Here is a 14861-nt window from a genome sequence, read left to right as displayed (position 1 = left end):
ACGGAGCCTCGTGACGAAGCTCATCCAACATTGATTCATCACTGGTAAACACCAGGTCTAGAATATTGGGAGTCTGTTTACTTCTATAATGGGTTGGTTTGGTAACGTGCTGGACTAGGAAGGAGTCTCTTACTGACTCCATGAACAAGGATGCTGGGTGATTCTCTTCCCTTGGGGAGGATCCACCTATCCAGTCTAGCTCTGGATGATTAAAATCACCAACGATCAACGTGTGTGACTTACGGAAAGTCATGCTCGGTAAGTCAAATGTCCCTTTAAGTCAAATGTCCCTGCGTGTCCCATTAAGTCAAATGTCCCTGCGTAGCTGAGGTAACAGCACTAGGGCTGAAGAAGCATACGTCCTTATATAGTCACTAGTCGTAGCCAGGCTGAGATACCACCGCTTGGATTAAAGCACCCTTCTAGTCAAAAGTCCCTGACTGGCCAATGTACCCGCGCATCTAAAGTTAAGGCATAGCTTTAGCTGAAGGCTGTGCTCGGAAACGTCAATTCGTTCCTAAATTACCGTCTTTCCCCCAACTATAATGAAATTTATAAATCTTACAGGACTGGATCATGAGAGGTTTGATAACTGGATCTAACGGCCAATCTCCAAATTCAGTGACCTAGGAATATCTCCCAAACTTAATGAACGTTGTTCGATGAAACTTGGTACACGTATATTCATCAGGACCTAACGGTGATGTTTAGCTCGTGAAAATGTTTCCCATTTCACCTTCATTCCTGAGTTAACAGCAATTCGGGCCGAAATTTGCAGTGACCCAGAAATTTTCTTTAAAATGCTGAACAAATTTGAATGAAACTTTGAATATACAAATATAACCTCCCTAGAATAGAATAGAAGGGTCAGCACTAAAGAAATAGGCAAATGGCCTGTTGCCAATTCTTGTATTTTTTGTGACTTGATTCACAAGGGATCCGGCCTTTGGAACCCGATCTTTCCATAGCTGACGATTGATTGAGATAGCTGCTGGACTTATTGCCTGGTTCGTAAGGTGCTAGTCATTTTAAGACTGAACTTTTATTGCCTGGTGCTAGTCATTGCTCCTGCAATGCTATAATGGTGATGATGGTTGCAAAGCATCAATTAACAAAATATCTCTAGTATATATTGTAATATATTAATAATATATTAATATATATCTCTATTTATAATTGTAAAAATACCTTTCCTTTTAAATAATTCCTATCTTTTCTGTAAATATATTTACTCGAAATATTTTATTCAAAGAAAAATAGTTACTCGAATGAATATTTAATTTATTATACCCTGCCTCATTTTTGTTATTGTATCAACAAATTTTTTTTTGTGACGTAGCTTAGCTCTTGACATAGATTTGATCCTTCATTCAGACTTTGTAAAATCAAGCCTAAGTCGATTTGAGGAATATTTATATCGATAATATTTATCTCAAGTGCGTGAGTACTTCACAACTGCTGCTCACTAACGGATTTAATGACTATTGTTAGATGTTATGCAATAGAGGTGGCCAGTCGCTTCCATGAAATTCTGGAAGGTAAACCCGATCTTTCTGCGAGTCAGTGTCAGTAATTGCAGTGTGGTTAGGATGGTTTTAAAATATTTAGCAGTTAAATTAAACAACAATAAATAAAGGTATTAAAATAAAACACAAATTTTGAGTTGCATTTTTATTTAAACTTTAATTTTCGATATTGTTATTGATAGACTCCAAACGGGACGTCGAAAAAGACTGCAAGTTCGCACTACTACGCAGTTTTAACACAGCTAAGAGCTGAACATTTCGGAATGAAATAATGTACATTTAAAATCAAAACATATCAATTAATTGATGGACAGAAATACAATGTATGCGCAGTTTAATAACTGTTGTTAAAACGTACGTCGCAACGTGGCGCTCGTTAACCAAGTAGTAATCGTCGTGGGCTGAAAAACGAAGGAAATTTTGTCCATCGATTGGTCAATAAAAAAAATCACACGTGATCGCTGTGCGTCTGTTAATGTGATTCCAATATCGAAATTACAGTTGAGGTATATTATTATAATGTCGACATGAAAAATAAAAGATATTAATTGAAAAAACTACGAAGAACATTCGTGCGATGCGTTAATGGCATGATACACTCTCTAATAGATACGCTACCGTAGGCCGACCTAATGAAAATGCTTAAGAGATTCATGCTGTAAGAATAATTGAGGGCAAATGCTTGAAATTGAGTTTTCCTGTGCACATTCAGAAATTTTGATAATTTTTTATAAACATCTTCCAAGCATTATTTTAAAAATTTAATATTTTTTACGACTTGTTTGAGGCCTCTCTTAGTTTTGCACTCACCAGTCAAACGCCTACTAAAAATCCATCAATAATTCGGCAATAAAAATATCCATGTTCAGAGGCTTATCCAGCGTGGAATGGTTGAAGTGTGAGATGTTAATTTAAACGAGCGTTTTACAGTCTAAAGCACGACTTATTTCGAGCGCATAGTGATGAGAGTGCTAGCCAACGTACGTCTTCGTTTAATATATCTTCTCGCTCAATCGACATTATCTTAAACACTTTGATATCTCATTGCAGGGAAAATTTCAAGTCCTCATACATTGATATAAAGTTATAATTTCTCATAGCAAACATTTAAATAAGCCGCCCTTTCAGTCAATCCTTCAATACGAGTACTCGGCTTACGCAGTTAGTTCATTTAATTAAGAACACTTTGAAGAACTTTTTGTTCGTGCAAGGTTATGAGTTAGGATGATGCCAATAAGGAACGTACTCGTAGTTTCAAACAAATAATTTATGACGTAGTATTGTCCGGGGTCTATTTCTGGGACCCCTGATAGATTAGTAACTGAGAGTCAGGATACTATTAGTTCCAAGTATGACTATGGCAGGATCAGTGAAACGAACGGTTAACACTAGATCTATTATAATATTGGTATTGGACACTTCATTCGTAGAGTTATTTCAATTCATTAAACAATGAGAACAAATTGCATATCATAAACGTAACAAACAAAAATTTGAGTAACAAATTTCACCTGGCATGCACTGAGCCAATTTCGGTGTAATATATAAGTAAGTGAACCTATAAAATACTAGTTAACATGTAAACTTATTATAATGCTGAAGTGCAATAATGTCCAAAGTCCGGCATGTGACCAGCGTATCTGCAGGCATGAAATTACAACGACACCGAAAGACTGCCTGATGATTTTTCGCAGTTATGCCTTTAAAGCAACGGATGGAAAGTTTGACGGCATTTTCCACTCCGACTTAGAAGCCCTGCCGTTCTTGGTGGTTGACTTGGGCTCTGCCTTCAGCATCGAGTCGGTCAGGATCATGCCGAGGCTTGACTACAACACCACTCGCTTCATGGGTGTGGAGGTGAGTCCGGATTTTTCTTCTTAGCTAATCCAATGATTGTAAATTATGCATTCGAGCATTATTGTATTAAAAATAATTCGTATATAAGCAGGTAAAAAGATTTTAGCTAATAACACGTCTTTAATCTTTTCTTAATAAAAAATTAAGTGACCAAATTATCCTGGAGTATAAATTTCGACGGTGCGTTCTACTTTTAAAATTGGCGTGCTGAGTCGAAATTCTTATATATAAACAACCTTAATTAAAATCTTACGAATGCCTCCAAGGAAATCTTGTTTATTTTGCCCACCAAAGCAATTTTATTTTCCATTTACGGAGTTTTTAAATTCGATGTATTCACGACTATTTTAAGGAATCTTGATAAATGATATCAAAAGGCAAAATCAAGAAAAATAAGTAGAAACCTCGCACGATGTCTGAGTGTGTTTAGTTGAAGTTTTGTTTCACAAAACAAAATGGACCGAAATTTTTTAATGTGTTTAAGTCGCTATGATTTTGAATTTAATTGAATAAACAATAATATTTTTCTTACTAGAGAATAACTTTATCTCTGCTCAGAACGTAATTTTATTTAACCTTGCCCAGGTGCGCACTGGGCTGACACAGGTACAGGGCCCAGACTTCACATCCTACACGAGACTGGCGCTGTTCCCTGGTCCAGCCTACCTACCAACGACATGGTTCACTCAGAACCTTACGCAGCCAGTCGCTGGCCGCTATGTATCGGTCCAGAGAACCGCAGTGCCAGCCGACTTTCTCGAGATCACTGAACTGGGGGTCTTTGCCCGTCAATGAATCATTGTATTGCTAAAAAATGGACTACCTCATTGGGAATACTGGCAGGATTATTGCAAATCATTTCATGTGACACAATGGCATATAATGTCAAACAAAACTACAATGTTTGTTCCAGCAAGGATTAGTTTTCAGTTAGCTTCGCATTCGTGCTAACTTGTATGATGAGTGAGCTTTGATCTCCAAGTCACTCTGTGTGGAGAAGTAGTTCAGTATTGCATGACGCGCGACTTGCAAGCATGAACAACGAATCAATAACTCATAGTCATATGTGCCGAATTCTTCTTTAAATGCAATGATTAATTTAGTTTAATTCAAAGACATATCCATGCATCTCTCCGGTGAATGCATTCCTATGAGTTTTATGATAATGCGTGCATGAAATTTGACTTGCAAGTTTGAAGCGTACAAAACTGAAGTAAAGTGAAGACGCACTCAGAAATAAATGTGGAATAATAGACAAATTTAACAGCTGAGTACACTTCGTTGGATGTATGCAAGTGGAACATTTACACGAAGCACCAATTCCATATGCTCTTTATACTAAGCTCAAATGGAATTGATAAATAATTTTTCAGGTTGAAAATATCGTTCCACTATCGTATGCATGTTTCATTGGCATCCATCCTAAGAAATTTGCCAACAAATAAATCTGATAATGCTATAAGTTGAGAGAGTATTTAACTTACCACAATGTATTTATACAAAAATCAAATTAGGAAAAATTGTTTCTTGGTGTTGCTGGTTGATGGCGCTTGATGGGCGTCGAGGGTGGTGCTTCAGCTTAGGTTATATTAGGCACGAACTCCATTTACGTGTTACCTGATGGGTGCTATAGGTATTTCAGATAAGGGCTGCAGCAAAGGAAAATTAAAATAGTTTCTCGTCTATGTAGTGTTGACGTCATTATGCACTATAGTTTTTCAGAAGAGCCAGTTATAACACGCACGAACTAACATAAACGTATTACACTATATATGGATTCTTTAATTTAGTAGAATTTGGTAGATTTCTGCAAATACTCAATATTTTTTTCATTATTGTCCCGACATTAATCCATTAAATTAATATTTTTCATACCGTTATCTGATAAACTCTTTGCTACTCGTATATTATTTGTTATTGCTGCCTCTATATTCTCCTTACTATAATCAATATGCATTAATCGTTATCTTGATATTGTACCACATAGTCAGTTAGTTATTAAATTATTACTAGAAACTGAATTTTCACAAGGTACATTTCGTGAGTCAACATTTGCTCTTTTCGTCTCCAGAAATCCGTTCATCATTGATGTGTTGTAAGGAAAACCTTCGAGTAAATTGTTCACAATTATATACGCGATAATTGATTTAAATGCTTTAATATATTTCTCTTATGACTCTTTCGATTTTTTTAGTCAGTATGTGCCATTTATAGAAGTGAAAATTTGAACTATTCGTTCACACTACTTTTGATTGTTGCTTGGACCCAATAATTTCTTACAGTGCTCTGACTACGTTGAACATATTTCTATGTCTCTGCAGTGTCATCAGAACTTCATCAGTAGATGACAGCAGCTAGCCTATCCAATTGTTCATTTCAAATATATGAAATGTACTTAACAATCATTTAAAATATAAATGAAGCTAGTTAAATCATTTATTCCTTATAATATAAAAATGCAGCTTTTCTCGTGTGGTTATTGCGATGCATTTCTAAACTCTATACCAATTATGTAAAGTTTTTGGAGAGAGATAAATGATAGTTGATCCGTTAAGGATTATTTACATTGATTGCCATGATGAATTTTTTTTGCCATGGTGAAATGTTCGTGAGTGCAGAGTTAACATATATTATTGATCACATTTAAAATGTTTCATTTTATTTGTTTTCAATATAAATCGCAACTTTGCATGAGGAATATTGCATTGCTGGATACATGGAAGTTTCGTTTTCTTAACCAAAGACTTTTATCGGAGGCTTTGTGAATATTGTAACTAACTTGCACATACTGTGTTAGGCTACTCGACATTTACTCACTATTTAGGCCCTTATAAAAGACACTAGATTTTCTGACAAGCTACCCAATGCATTTAGAATTTCAAATTCATGGTAATCAATAAATCCAATGAATATCTGAACAGGTCAATGAGGTCACAATGAACGATGCTACATGTGGCAGCTAAATTCATCTGTGGCGGCTAATAAAAACCATGTCCGATCAACATTTTTTTTGTCATTTTCATACTTCAAATAATTTTAATCTACACTGTTGCGTTACATCATTCTACTAATTATAAATTTTGTATTTAATCCAGGAAGGAATTATCTGAGTTGTAAGTCGACACATTTTCAAAGTAAAGAAAGACTCGCGTGACTCGAAATGACTTTTAAGCTCGAAGTGCCAAAAACTGATCAAGTTTTATCAGCCTCTAATACCGATTGTAATGACAACTACAGCATTATTGCTGTACTTCTTACCGGCCCATTCCTTGCTGGAGACAAGTGAGCAATGTGGATCGTGTAACCCATGGTTGAATTAATATTTCAACCATGGTTACACCAGGTTACACCATGTATTAATTCAACCATGGTGTAACCTGCTGAAAAACTTGTTTTATTTCATTTTTACTTCGTGTTACTTCGTGTTAGCCACAAGTAAAGATGCAAAAAAATTTTCCCATATGATTTATTTATTTATTTTTTATTTCAATACTTTCTAATATGATATTCGTTAATGTTATGTTTGAAAAAGCTTATTCATTAAAATGGTGGCCTTAGCATATTTAATTCATCAATTGTATTTAATAAGGAATATAAAGATAGGAATGAGACAAGTCAAAACTTTAATCATAAGCATTTCAAGTGCAGTTCTACTTATTTGTTTCTAATTTGTAATAAGTAGAATGATGTAACGCAACAGTGTAGATTAAAATTATTTGAAGCATGTAAATTTAAAAAAAATGTAGATCGGACATGGTTTTTATTAGCCGCTACAGATGAATTTATTTCTTATTTTATACTTATTTGGCAGGGTGGCCCAGTGGTTAAAGTTCAGAGTACAAAGATTGGAGCAGAGAGGCGCGGGTTCGATCCCAGCTCTGTGCGCCAGTTTCTGGTCAGAATCGGCAAGGAGGCCGGGCGGTTAAGCACTGCAGAATTGGAGCAGTGAGATGCGAGTTCGAGACCGCAAAATGCTGTGACTGTTCTGAGATGTTAAAAAGCGGCGACAAGCTTACGGCCTACTAAACTGTTCCACATGTCGGTGATTCGAAGCGAGAAAAAATTTTGTCGCGTGGAGAAGTTGCAGCGCAATTTTTTTAGCTTATAGCCGTGGCCCCTGGTGTTGGTTCTTGTTTCAAATTCTAGTAACACCTTATCGCCCACATTGTGAAATTCTGCTTTCACAATACGCAGAAACTTGACGCCCACTCTCTGCTCGTACTGTTGGCTACAAAGTGGGTCACTATTTGAACAATATGACACATCCGTTTTTCTAAGTGTAACGAGGAACATTCTGCACATTTGCCATTGTCTAAGAAGTTTGTGCTCTATATATTTGTTGCTGATATCCTTTGCTTGCGTTATCGTTTTTATATATGCGCAAGTGTACAGTGTACTCTTAAGTATATGAGTTGCAGTGAATGTGCGGCTTGTGGCAACATTGAGATATTGTCAAAACTTGTGAAACACTCGCTCAACGAGTTTCTCTTTATCGCCACACAATAGACATTTCCGACAATTTTTTAATCGGCCGTAAAATTGTCCGACATGTACACAATAGCGCGTGGCTAGAACGTCACTTTCCTCCTGTCCTTAGCATACTCCGACAGGAAAAAGTTCCTAAATTTTGCGAGTGATGCATCTCCATATCATATCGCATCATAGTGATGTACAAAGAATAGGCCTGATGTGGCCTGTCACCGATTCTTGTACTTTTTGTGACTTGTTCACAGGAGATCTAAAAACAGGTCCTTTGACAGAATTTTTTCATAACTGACGATAGTTAGAAATAGCTAATAGTCTTCCACCGGTTTCCATATGGTGCTAGGCATTTCAAGTTAGAGCATATTTTTCTCCATAGTTTTATCTAGTCTGTTCCTGAACGCGTTCATACTGTGAGCATCAACGATGTAATCAGGAAGGCTTTTCTACATGTCAGTGACTCTGAGCGAGAAGAAGTTTTGTCGCTTGGATGAGTTGCAGCGCAACTCATCCACGTGACAAAACTCATCCGCACATCATTGACGTTTATAGCAATTCATCTACACATCCTTGGCGTTTACCTATGGCCGCGGACCTCTTGGTGATTGAAGTTTCATTTAAATGTAGATAAAAGTTAAAGAGAGATTTTGCGTTGATTTTTTGCTAAGTTTACATCAGCAGTATTAATGAATAACCGTAACAGTAAAGTGAGTGAACATTTCATGACCATTCAGCCCATAATAATTAACATTACGTTACGTTAATGAGTACTCCTTTACCGGATTATTCGGGATTCAAAATTCAGATTTTTATTTTTACAAATGAAAAATAATCAATTGGAATAACTCAGAGGCCGCTAGCCTTAGAAAATAAATTCTTCCTTCTGAATCTGTAATTTAGTGGAAAAGCCTTCGTAGTGCGGATATGTAGAGTTTTGTGATTGGTCTTGATGCATTTTGTGTCAGGAAAGGACGGAATGAAGAGTGAACGAGTAGCTTTGTCAAGTTTCGTATTGCAGCGTTTGATTAAAATAATTACCATGATTAGGCGTTGACCACTTGGCTTATACTAAAAGTCTTGCACGAAATTATTTGCTGCAATCTGTCTCAGTCTATCCTTAGTCATTGCTCTTCTGCGCGGTGCGCGCCACTGCCAGTAGCCACGGCTCGCCACTCGCCAGAGGCCCAGAGCCAGTCTGCCGGGGCCCTTGTGGCAAACCAAGGAATAATGAAGGATTTTTCTGAATCAGTTCATTTTCAATTTCCTCATCCACTTAAATTTTAATAAATTTCTTATGTATGATTATACTGGTATCCAAGATACTTTCATGGTCTACTTATAAGACTCAAAAATGAACTTGAGGAAAAGTCTAAAAAAGTTGCTGCTTTACTTTAGTGCTTTGCCATGCCGGTGACGCAGCCACTATCCAGCCTCTGCCCTAAGTCTCTGCACTTGGCTGTAGCCTGTAAATGTCCTGTAAAATTGTAAATTGTAATTATTTGTAAATCATTAAATGAGACAAAATACTAACACTTGTAAAAAAATTTGTCTGAGGCTTGAAGGACTGGGCCTTTTTTATGTCAGTTGTTTAAATTTTTTCTTTTTGTTTATAATAAAGAAAAATGGCGTATTTATGCCTGTGAAAATTGCCCTTGAAATGAATGCCCTTCAGCCTTGCTATTCTTGGACATTTAGGCTATGCCCAATAGGGTAAATGCGGTATATTCCGTCACATTAAGGACGCATCAAGAAATGAGAAACTATAAAAAAATAACCGTATTCGTTACTTGAGTTCTGTTTGCTTTATTTGACTCGCAAAACACCGTACTACGCGCCAGCAACAACGAAACGTCACAAAATGTTGCCATATTTATTTAAAAGCCTTTAGAATGGAAACCTACCAAATCCCTATATTCCATCACTGTGTGTGGAAATATTCAGCACGTGGTGAGGCGTATTACGTCCGCGCTTCAAATTCTACTGATACATAATGCCGTCACCACATGTTCGAATTCTGTTTGCTGTGTGAGCTGTATTGGAATACAACACGGCTTTGAATTAGAACACTAATGAATATTGAACACTACTTAATTACGCTTTTAATTAACAACTATTAAGCTTTTAATTAGGACACCATTTCAACCATCAACAAACGCATGGAACTAAAACAAAGCTTAATATAAAGGAAAAACTAAAGAGGTGACGGAATTACCTACTATGATGGAAAATACCGCATTTACCCTATTATAAATTTATAATATATTGTCAACCTAGATAAGACTGTTCAAACAGTGCCATTAGTGTGAACTGTGAGGCACACATGACACACCCACTGTGCAGTTGCAGAGAGTGGACTGTGGAGTGTGGATGAATATTGCAAGATCTTTGGCAACGCTTTAGTAGCAAAATTTACGCCTTCGGAAGATCTTGCCGACACATTTAGATTGTAATTCTTGCATTTAATATATTTGTCAGTCTTTGGCACACTATTTAGAAAAAAGTAAGGTTTCCAGTACGTTGGATCTAGTATGGATCAGGATGCAGTAAAGCTTGTCCGGAAATTGGTTGCAATGAGTCAGTGTTAAACCTGAGATTTACTAGAATCAGTTCATTTTTAATTTTCTCATTTACCCAAGATTTAAACCAATTTCTTATGTATGATGATGCTGGTATCCAGGATACTTTGATGGTCTACTTCTAGTTCTAGGACTCAAAAATGAACTTGAGGGAGAGTCTAAAAAATTCTCTGCTTTGCCACTATGCTCAAGTTCCCGCCAAAAAATGTAAACAAAATGTAGTTGCGCCTGTCCCTGTTGTGGTCACATTAGAGCGGTCAGACTGATCATCACATGTTCAGTTGACAACTTGATACTTGATGTACAATCTGACTGTTTTTATGGTAAAATTATTTATTTGGGGTAACATGTGCATGCAACATTGTAAATAAGTTTGTGGCTTGTGAATAGTTTTTCATTACTCGGCATAAATGGCTTTTCATTAAAAATTACCCGGCGAAGCATCTTGAAAATGGTCGGTAATGCTTTGGGGCCTTGGGCTTAAAAACCCATGTATTGGTAACTCTGCTTCCACCTTCTGCATCCTGGGACAGATTAAAAAATTTTGCTTAGAAAAAAGTGGCAGACAAGTGTCAGCATGAAAACTTTACTTGCGGAACTTACATACCTCAATAAAAAAATGGTGGCCATTTCCGCACGGCAGGGCTACTCGGGACATGGCGACACCCCCCAGGGCTACTCGGGACACCCCCCTCGGGGCTATTCGGGACACCCCCAAAAATGCATTTACAGTAGAACCTCAGTTAGCAAAGGCTCCAGTTGAGAAAAAAATTGATTAAAAACAAAGGATATTGATTACATTTACCTTGCTTAGCGAAAAAATTTCACTTATCGAAAAATTGGTGCATCATCGGTCATCACAAAATTATGCATAGAATGTCATGTATAGAATTGTGCACCAGGCATCATAGAATGAAAAGTAATTGACCTAAACTATGATTTATTTCTCTAAAACATATTATGGTTGTCACTAAAACATTCCTCTCTGTTTCATGTATATTTTTCACAATTTTTTTATAGAAAATTCACTAAAATTCACTTGACCCAATTAAAACGGTGTCAAATTACAAGCCGTCCTGTAAGCTTACAGATACAGAAAAAATGCTATAAGGATGCTGATATGAAGCTTGCAGTGGACAAGGTAGTTGAAATGCTCAATGGCCTGTACATGGAAACGGTAATATTGCATCAATAATATGGTAATTAATGTATATGGTAATACGTATCATATCAATAAAGGAAAAACAAGTAAAAATGAGAGAAAATCTCATTTATTCTACCTCTACATCATCTACAATGAAAGAGGAGAACTTCAGAGCACTGTTAGTTATGGATGAGTACACTGTGCATGCTTCAAATGTTTTAAAATTAAGTTTTATTCCAAGTGTCCCAAGTAGCCCTGTTTGACGTGGCTGCTCGGGACACTCTTTTTTTTGCTTCTGGCACCTTACAAATAGCATACTGTATTGAATTTTTTTGGAGAAGCCATGCAATAGCCCTTGCAAAGAGCTTTGAAATAAGCCTAAACTTGTTTATGAAATGTTTCATGGTAAGAAGTTATGAATGAAAAACTTTCAAAATCGTCCCGAGTAGCCCCGGTTGATGGTACTATACTATCCTAGTGCATTTACTGCATTATAAGCAATTATTCTAAAAATAGTACAATTTCTGAGTTTGGAGAGATATCTAAATAGTGGTTATGGCAGTACCTGTTTATTTCCTTATCTTAACCAAGATTAGCATAAAAATTAGTGCAGTTGGATAACTTGGATTAATATGTGCTATGTTCCACTGTTTGGTTTTACATACTAGTCATAAAATGCAATTGTGATGCCAGCAAAGATTAAATTTGATATTAATTATTTGCCATCTCTTGTTAATTCATTTGCACATCATTATTTAGATGTTGCTAATTTAATTCAACTTGTTATAAGAATTTGGTTCAGAGACAACTTGTTATAAGAATTAGGATCACATATTAGTTTTTTTATTTGAAGCTTGCAGTAAAAATGAGAAATACAGGTATTCAAGACATGCAGGCATTTGGCATAGTGGCAATTTGGCATAGTGGCAATTTGGAAAACAAGTGATTTTTTAAAATCATTTCATTTTTAATTTTCTCATTTACCTACTTAAGATTTAAACCAATATCTTATGTATGATGATGTTGGTATCCATGATACTTTGCTGGTCTACTTATAGGAATTATAATTGAACTTGGAGGAGAGTAAAAAACTCTCTGCTTTGCCACTATTCATGCAGCAATGCGGATGCAGCTGTTTCATTTTCTTTTGATGCAGGGTGAAATTTTAGAACTGTAATTCATATCTTCAAGGTCAATCCAATATTATAACCTATAAACCTAATCCAATAATCATTGAAACCAATTATTGTTTCTAGGTTAATTTAAAAAAAAATTGCAGATAAAAATTTGCTGTTTTGCATGATTTTTACCTTGCACAAATGAAATTATGCAAGGGCCATAAAAACATGATATTTACCACAAGCAGGGGCTTGTTAGTGAGTTAGTCTCATTAAAGAGTTGCTTCTACCTAATTACAACACTTCTCTTTAACTTTACTTCTTGTTTTTTGACATTTGTCTACTTTCTGCTACAAATCTCATAATCATAATTTAACACACTTCTGCAAAGTTTTGCCTGTCCAATCAATCTGAAATTTAGCATACCGTCAACTGGGGCTACTCGGGACAGTTTTGAGCGTTTTTTGTTAATAACTGTTAATAACTTCTTATGATGAAACATTTCATAAACAAGTTTAGGCTCATTTTATAGCTCTTTGCGAGGGCTATCAAATGGCATTGTCAAAAAAATTCCATATGCTATTCGTAAGGTGCCAGAAACAAAAAAAAGTGTCCCGAGTAGCCCCGTCGAACGGGGCTACTCAGGACACTTGGAATAAAACTTCATTTTAAAATATTTGAAGCATGCAGAGTGTACTCATCCATTACTAACAGTACTCTGAAGTCCTCCTCTTTCATTGTAGATGATGTAGAGGTAGAATAAATGACATTTTCTGTGATTTTTACTTGTTTTTCCTTTATTGATATGATATTGCCATATACATTAAATACCGTATTATTGATGTGCAATTATCGTATTATTGATGTGATATTACCGTATCCATGAACATGCCATTGAGCATTTACAACAACCTTGTCCATTGCAAGCTTCGTATCAGCAGCCTTATAGCTGTCTCTTATACACATCTAGATGTGTATAAGAGACAGGTCCTGAGTAGCCCTGCCGTGCGGAAATGACCGCCATTTTTTTGGAATGAGATAGGCAAAATCTGTCAATTACGTTTGCAAGCCGACACCTGGCTGCAACTTTTATGTAAGTAAAATTTTTTAATACGGTGAATATTTATTTTAATACAGAACTTAGCAGAAGTAACTTTTCAAAATATCATTTTCCACCATTTTCTCAGAAATTTTTCAAAGCTAGTGAATGTAGTATTTTTGAACTTCCTTTATACTACATAGATAGGAAAAATGTTGATGTTTACGCCACTCTAATTAGTTTTGCAATATTCCAATTAATTTTGCTACTAAAACAGTTTTACGCCGTGTCGGAGGACTGTCCCGAGTTACCCCACCCGTCCGGAGTAGCCCCGGTTGACGGTACTTGAGTAAAGTCAGACAATACATGAATCCATGGACAGAATAAATAATTTGAAAATTATAAAAAATTTATTTTTTAAAATACATTTTAAATACCTATTATTTTTACAAATTTTTAAAAAGAAAGTAAGAAATTCATTGTTCATGCGTAACATCAGAAACACTGGCCTCTTTAGAAGTGTTCTCTTTAAAAAGTAATTTTTAAATGCATGTTATTTTCCAGTAAGGCTGGTGCATAACTTGATTAGTTAAAAAATATTAGCTAATATAAAAGGAAAGAAAAGTTTTCAGTTTTTAGATTCAATATGATGTGTATACTTTGTATACATATTATCTCACCTGAGTTACACACTTCTTGATATTAAACTGGGTAATTATTTTGTAGAAGATAAAATAAACCAAGCTTCTGACCAATGTCCATGTTGCTTGAAGTTGAAACTACTTAAGCTTTTCTTAATTTCTTTAGTTCCTTATATTGTGCATTGTCTTCCTCAGGTTTAGCCATTGCCAAATGAAGCATAACTAGAAGTAGACTAGTTTTGGATAATAAACTTTGTAATTGATTGTTTTTACTTTGATCTTTTAAACCAAGGAAATATCAATTTTAATTTTCAATTTAACTATTTGAACCTGCTTTTATTATGTACAAGACAGACTCAAAACAGCAACAATAGTATCTGCACTTCAGTATATATAGACAATAATTGTATAAATATTTATATAGTGATTGGTGCATTTAGTTCATAATTAAAATAACTTTTCACTGCTCAAATTGCAA

This window comes from Hyalella azteca, unplaced genomic scaffold (genome assembly GCF_000764305.2).
Source record: "Hyalella azteca isolate HAZT.00-mixed unplaced genomic scaffold, Hazt_2.0.2 contig13900, whole genome shotgun sequence".
NCBI lineage: Eukaryota > Metazoa > Arthropoda > Malacostraca > Amphipoda > Hyalellidae > Hyalella > Hyalella azteca.
This window is presented reverse-complemented; position numbering follows the sequence as displayed.